The sequence below is a fragment of the Lytechinus pictus genome, chromosome 11 (assembly GCF_037042905.1).
Source record: "Lytechinus pictus isolate F3 Inbred chromosome 11, Lp3.0, whole genome shotgun sequence".
NCBI classification, from domain to species: domain Eukaryota; kingdom Metazoa; phylum Echinodermata; class Echinoidea; order Temnopleuroida; family Toxopneustidae; genus Lytechinus; species Lytechinus pictus.
The window spans coordinates 22183223-22191218 of record NC_087255.1 but is presented as its reverse complement, the minus strand read 5'-3'; positions in this window follow the sequence as shown (position 1 = coordinate 22191218).

The window sequence follows — 7996 nt, the reverse complement described above, 5'->3', positions numbered from 1 at the left end:
AGATGTCTATTTCATCTTGTGAGAAATGCTCACTTCTCTTACTCATTTTGTTTGCTTTTTCTTTGGGCATGATTAAGATTGAGACTGATAAGGAGCTATTTTTTTACACTGTGTAGATATGAGGAGTATGCAGCGGACGTGAGAGAGAAGCGACGATAGATAATACCTGTGTATGTGATACACGTTTGTACACAGTACTTGTGTGATTTTTTTCATATTTCCAAATACAGTTTTTGTCTCACCTGCATAGCAGAGTGAGACTATAGGCGCCGCTTTTCCGACGGCGGCGGCGGCGTCAACACCAAATCTTAACCTGAGGTTAAGTTTTTGAAATGACAGCATAACTTAGAAAGTATATGGACCTAGTTCATGAAACTTGGCCATAAGGTTAATCAAGTATTACTGAACATCCTGCCTGAGTTTCATGTCACATGACCAAGGTCAAAGGTCATTTAGGGTCAATGAACTTAGACCATGTTGGGGGAATCAACATCAAAATCTTAACCTAAGGTTAAGTTTTTGAAATGTCATCATAACTTAGAAAATATATGGACCTAGTTCATGAAACTTATACATAAGGTTAATCAAGTATCACTGAACATCCTGCATGAGTTTCACATCACATGACCAAGGTCAAAGGTCATTTAGGGTCAATGAACTTTGGCCGAATTGGGGGTATCTGTTGAATTACCATCATAACTTTGAAAGTTTATGGATCTGATTCATGAAACTTGGACATAATAGTAATCAAGTATTACTGAACATCCTGTGCAAGTTTCAGGTCACATGATCAAGGTCAAAGGTCATTTAGGGTCAATGAACTTTGGCCAAATTGGGGTATTTGTTGAATTACAGCCATAAATTTGAAAGTGTGTTGGTCTAGTTCATAAAACTTGGACATAATAGTAATCAAGTATCACTGAATATCCTGTGCGAGTTTCAGGTCACATGATCAAGGTCAAATGTCATGTAAGGTCAAAGAACTTTGGCCACGTTGGGGGTATTTGTTGAATTGCCATCATATCTCTATATTAGTGTATTGGTCTAGTTCATAAAACGTGGAAATAAGAGTAACCAAGTATCACTGAACATCTTGTGCGAGTTATAGTAGTTTTCAAAATCAGCACTGCTGCTATATTGAATCGCGTGATGCAGGTGAGACGGCCAGAGGCATTCCACTTGTTATTTATTTTTATATCCTTTGCAAGTACCCTAGAGGCATACCTGAAAAGGTTGAATAATCTGTGTCATGAAGCCTCTAAATAGGCATACCTCCCACAAAAAGTTGTGTAAATACTTGATCAATAAAATGTGACATTTTCATTTTTTTATTTTCTTTCTGCTAAAGATGTATGGAGGCAGTTTTTCTGTAGCCAATCAAACTCCAGGATTTCATTTTACTTGTCATTGGAGACAATCCCAATTTTATAATATATGCCTTTAGCAAAAAACCAGAGCAACCCTATATTTGCATAAAGATAGATAGGGAATTAGAAAAATAATATGGCCAACAGCTGAGATAAATTTATCAATTTCCACCTTCTGGTAATAAAGAGGTTCTTAGACGAGTGTGGTGCTGCTGAAAGCTCCTAGCTGCAAGAAATATTTCCTTTTCTGCCCTCTGATAGCAATAGCAAAATGTTTTGACCAGAATACCATTTCTGAGGGCAAAGGGCAGCAAAAGATCAAGGAAACTTTTAAAATGCCCTCTCTGCACTTCACTTACACAGAGGATTGATAATCATATAGTGCACATCCATGTCAAGAAGTGTGGTTCTTCCATAATGAAGGAAAGAGAGTAAAGAAATGTCACAGCGATCAAGCTCGACGAGTGAATTTATGATAAACTCATCGACATATAAGTTAGATACATTTGTCACGACTTTTCTTTTTTTATTGAATAATTTGATATAAATAAATGAAGGCTCAAGGCTCGACTTTAAATAGATAGGCCTAGAATAGATCTAGATATCTATATCTGGAAATGTGAATTGTCAGTGTGACTTTTTTAAAACTTTGATTGAATTTTAGATTTTCAAACATAATTTTACCAAAATTATCCTTGATTTAATTGTTAGGCCTAATGTAAGATCTATTTGTTTTTAACTTCAGTTGCTGTGAATCTAGCCGGAGTTTAAGCTATCCCAGCCCCACCATATGCAGATTTTAGTCTGAGACCATGAGAGGAGTTACGTCCAGTAGTCTAAAGTTGAGTCATTATTTTAAAATTCAAACCAAAGCCTACAGATCTCACTACCCTGCATGCCTTCTGAATGCTAACACCGTGATGTAAAGCACTGTTGTCTACGTAGCTCCGAGCCCGTGGCGTAGAACCTAAGTGCAATGAACGCTTGAAAGCACGGTGGAATGGCATTGTTTCTCCTCGTTGGGTGTTCCAATTGCTGGCTGAGACGATTTATAAGAAAAACCACTCCATCGCGATTGAATCTGTATTTCTTGAACATGTCGATATCATCGTACATGTCAAGTGGCTGACTTCGGTCTCTAAATATCCGTTCTCTTCTAAGAGCCCTTTGGGCATGCATGAGCACGACGTACGATTTTAGTCTGAGACCATGAGAGGGGGGGTTCTTATTTTTATTTGGCAACCAGTCAATTTGACTATTTTTGCCATCATAAATATTATATTATTAACGTTTGTTTTCTTTGAAAAAAAGTAATTGAATAAAGTAAAATTCAAATATTTATTTCTTTTTCCTTTCTTTTTTCTTTTTCTTTTCTATGTCTTTTTTTTCTTCTTCTTTCTCTCTTTTCTTTTTTTTTTATATTAGGATATCTACTAGGATTTAAAGTCGAGTAGGTGTGTCTCACAATTTAAAACCAGGGCTTTTACTGGAAATATGTTATATAGGCCTACTAGTATGCAAGTAGGATGGAGATGACAGAGAAAGAAATGAGGAAAATTGCAGCTCCAATCCAGTATTGTGGAGGGGCCGGTATAAATAAACAGTCATACACTCACTAACTCACATACATTATAAACCGGGAAAAGGTCCTACCTTATTCACTCATATAATCAGGCAAAGCTCACTCGTAACTACAGGTCCGCTACGTCCGGGGGCTGAGAGTCTGCTTGTGATTGCGTGTGTATGTACTCTAGTAGTGCCGTAGTGGTGAGTGCAGATCTTGTGTTCGTTCGTATTCCTGCCGGTGGGTTATGTCCAGTAGTCTTGAGTTGAGTCATTTATTTAAAAATACAAACCGAAGCCTAACATTGATTAAGTAATTACCTCATTTTAGAGTTGTGAAAGAGCATGACTGACAGATCTCACTACCCTGCATGCCGTCTGAATGCTAACACTGTGATGTAAAGCACTGTTGTCTAGCTCCGAGCCCGTGGCGTAGAACCTAAGTGCAATGAACGCTTGAAGGCTCGGTGGAATGGCATTGTTTCTCCTCGTTGGGTGTTCCAATTGCTGGCTGAGATGATTTATAAGAAAAACCACTCCATTGCGATTGAATCTGTATTTCTTGAACATGTCAATATCATCATTCATGTCAAGTGGCTGACTTCAGTCTCTAAATATCCGTCCTCTTCTAAGAGCCCTTTGGGCATGCATGAGCATGACGTACGCCATTCTTAACAATGAACTTGACATTGAAAAACCCTTTACAGTGTCAACTTGATGCTCCCTCATGACCAGCATCAAATATTTAACCATATTTGATGCTCCAGTAACCATACTTGATGCTCCAGTAAAAAGTTGATGCTGCAAGTGAGAATTTGACGCTGTTTTGGGACTTGACGCTGTGCCTTTATGAAATTGGTCCAACATTTACGTCCTTTCTGGCCACCACCTCAGACACCAACACTATTACTTCCTCTATGCTAAAGTTCTTCTTACCTGTGCGTCCATGGTGGAAAAGAACTCAATGCCTCATGACAGATAATGATTTTTTGGTGTGCATGAAAATAAATAATAGTCAATTATGGCGACAATTACAATGACATTAACAACGATTGTATTGGACTCTTGTCACTCTTATTCGGATATTGGGACACTATTAAAACAATATTTCACATCATCATTTTGGCAATTTAACATATTTACAAACTATTTAAAAAATGAATAAAGAAACTTTGATATGTACATGTAAATACATATTGATTTATTAAATTTTAAAATCATACTTCATAGTTTTTCGTATTCGAAGGGCACTATTAGAGACTGCAGTAGAAGCAGAACCTCTCTGTTTCATGAGAGGCAGACGATGGCTTACACTTAACATCGTCAGCATTGATATTTACCTTCATCTTTTACAAACAGGCCTTTCAAATGGTCTTTCTTCCATAGTATCCTCTTCTGTTTCATCATTTCCACCTTTCTTTCATGTCAAACAAACTTTAAAAAAAATGATTTTTTTCGTTTTTGATGGGCACTATTAGAGACCGCAGTCGAAGCAGAACCTCTCCCTTTCATCAGAGGCAGACAATGGCTTACACTTTATATACATGTAGCATTGATGTTCACCTTCGTCTAATTCGCAAGGGCTATGGGTCTTGTCGGTTGTGCATTATTCCATTCTCTTGCTGCAGTAACTGTAAATGTACGATAGCCTGCCCTGCTACGGCTTACTGGATAGCTTAAGTAGATAAAGGGTGATGATTTTGTTGATGCCTGCTGTAGAATTCCACAAGAGTAGCTCAGAATACAGGCCATAGTTAACTGTAGCTATAAATGGGAGTACGTGGGCAATGCAATGGTAATACGTTGATTGTATTAAATTTAAGAAAGGATTGTTATCACTCTATTGATTAATTACCTCATCTTTCAGTTCGCAAAGGGCTTGGGTAACTCTCCGAATGGTTCGGGATGCTGTGCTCAGTTGTACCCCATGGATGCATCGTGTGTCATCCATGACACTTCCTGTCGCGTAGTAGCGAAGAGTTAGAAAAACTTGCAGGGATGGGGAAAGAGCATGATTCCTCCTCGTTCTGTATTCCAGCCTTTCACTTATCAGATCAATGACATGCAAACAACCCTGCCTTGTAAATCTGTATAGCTTAAACATTTGCTGGTCATCGTAAACGTCAAGTGGATGGTGCCTATCACGGAAAACCTTTTCCCTTCTCAATGCAGCAATTTGCAGAGCATGCAATACAGCAGCCATCTTGAAATGTGTGCTCATAAATTCTCTGGTTAACTAAACACCAAGTTCAGAGCTAAGGTAAAATTAACCAGAGTTTCTATGGAAATGAACCGGAAGTTACCGGAAAAAATCCGGTTATTTTTTATGCAACAGACAAACTACGGTTAATTACTTTTTACCAGAGTTTTCACTCTAACCGGAGATTTTTACCTGAAAAAACTCTGGTTAGAGTTTTATGCAACGGGGCCCTGATATCCATTAACAAACTGGTGCAAACAATTTCTAATATCTTTAAAAACATCATGTATGTTATTAAATGTTTGCAGCATAGCCTGCTGTGTTCCTGTGCCGGTCGTAGCGGACAGGACACCTTCTCTTATGCTGGACGTCTTGGCGTCCTGCATGATCTCCAGGACCCCCTCTTCCCTCGATGCCTCCTCGGGTTTACCCATTTCAGTCAGCATGGCACAAGTCGCCGTGTTCTGTGAGAGCGGTTGTTCAGATGCCCCAGTCTTTGTTTCCTGGCCACGGACCTCATGTTTTGCCTTGGATTCACTTTAAACCATCCACCTCCAGTCTTCGTACGATTTGTGGCGTATGCATTCGCCCTTTTGTGGCTTCTTGAACATGCTTTTTTTAAGATGGCTTCTTCCACCCTTCATCAACAAGCAAAGTCGTTAATAATTTGCAGTGTTTGAACATTCTCCAACCTCTACAATTTTTCTACAATTTATTGAATTACTCATTGATTTGATCACCAATGCTCTTGCCTACCTTGGCCACTTTTCTGTGAAATATTGCCAAGCAATATACAGTGTTGCAGGGTTGAGTACAGCAGAGCTTGAATGATGCAAAATCCAGAGCTTGAATGATGCTCTCCATGCCACTTGTTTCCCCTTCTTTCGCAACCTCTGGGATTTCTCTGCTACAGAGACAATCTCTAATATTGAATGTTGGTAGAATTTCACAATGACCACACTGGCACCCGTTTAAGTAAGCAAACATTAAAAAAGCTTGACTGATGCACTCCATGTCACCTGCTTCTTCTTCTTTCGCAACCTCTGGGATTTCTTTGCAACAGGGACAATTCCCCTTCAGTTGCAACCTCTGGGATTTCTTTGCAACATAGACACTTCCCCTTCAGTTGCAACCTCTGAAATTTCTCTGCAAGAGAGACAATTCCCCTTCAGATGCAACCTCTGGGATTTCTTTGCAACATAGACACTTACCCTTCTGTTACAACCTTTGAAATTTCTCTGCAAAAGAGACAATTCCCCTTCAGATGCAACCTCTGGGATTTCGTTGCAACCTCTGGGATTTCTTTGCAGCATAGACACTTCCTCTTCAGTTGCAACCTCTGAAATTTCTCTTCAACATAGACAATTCCCCTTAAGTTACGACCTCCGGAATGTCTCTGCAGCAGAGACAATTTCTAACATTGAATGTTGGTAGAATTTCATAATGACCACACTGGCACCCGTCTAAAGTAAGCAAACATTAAAAAAAGTTTTAGTAACCCTCTCCATGCCACTTGCTTCCCCTTCTTTCACCACCTCTGGGATTTCTTTGCAACATAGACACTCCCCCTTCAGTTGCAACCTCTAGAATTTCTCTTCAACATAGACAATTTCCCTTCAGTTACAACTTTTGGGATTTCTTTGCAACAGAGACAATTCCCCTTCAGTTGCAACATCTGTAATTTCTCTTCAACATAGACAATTCCCCTTCAGTTGCAACCTCTGAAATTTCTCTGCAAAAGAGACAATTCCCCTTCAGACGCATCCTCTGGGATTTCGTTGCAACATAGACACTTCCCCTTCTGTTGCAACCTCTTGGATTTCTTTGCAACAGGGACAATTCCCTTTCAGTTGCAACCTCTGAAATTTCTCTGCAACAGAGACAATTTCCCCATCTGTTACAACCTCTGGAATGTCTCTGCAGCAGAGACAATCTCCAACATTGAATGTTGGTAAAATTTCACAATGACCACACTGGCACTTGTGAAAGTAAGCAATCATTAAAAAAGCTTGAGTGACCAATCCATGTTACCTGCTTCTTCTTCTTTTGCAACCTCTGGGATTTCTTTGCAACAGGGACAATTCCCCTTCAGTTGCAACCTCTGAAATTTCTCTGCAACAGAGACAATTTACCCTTCTGTTACAACCTCTGGAATGTCCCTGCAGCAGAGACAGTCTCCAACATTGAATGTTGGTAAAATTTCACAGTAAGCAATCATTAAAAAGCTTGTGTGACGCACTCCATGCCACTTGCTTCCCCTTCTTTCACAACCTCTGAGATTTCTTTGCAGCATAGACACTTCCCCTTCAGTTACAACCTCTGGAATTTCTTTGCAACAGGGACAATTCCCTTTCGGTTGCAACCTCTGGAATTTCTTTGCAACCTGGATTTCTCTGTCCCACTGATGACACAGGAGCAATATCCCCTGAAGTCCCAATATAGGCACTTTGATCTGACTGCCGCCTCTCCTTGACCACCATATCCACACCCCTACTCTGCAGACCGCTGCTTAGACTTTACTTCTTCAACAGTTGCAACCTCCGGAATTTCTATGAAACAGAAACAATCTCCAACATTGTAGGAAGTATCTTGCGAGACCTTTCTATGATAGTGTCTTCACAGCCATATGTGATCTGCATCACTTTTAATCCAGCTGATAGAATTTTGGACTCAGTTGAAGTTTTTTTGTGAATGAAGTGATGTCACTGGTCAGAAATCTGCATTTCTAGAGAGCACATTTGGTATGCCCATGAATGCATGAGACAGTGTCATTTCCTGACCAGCCTTACTTGAAGAGGAACTCATCTCTGTCTATGCTACAGAGATGTCGGAAGTCCATCAAAGTCTACTTGTAAGTACAAGTTAT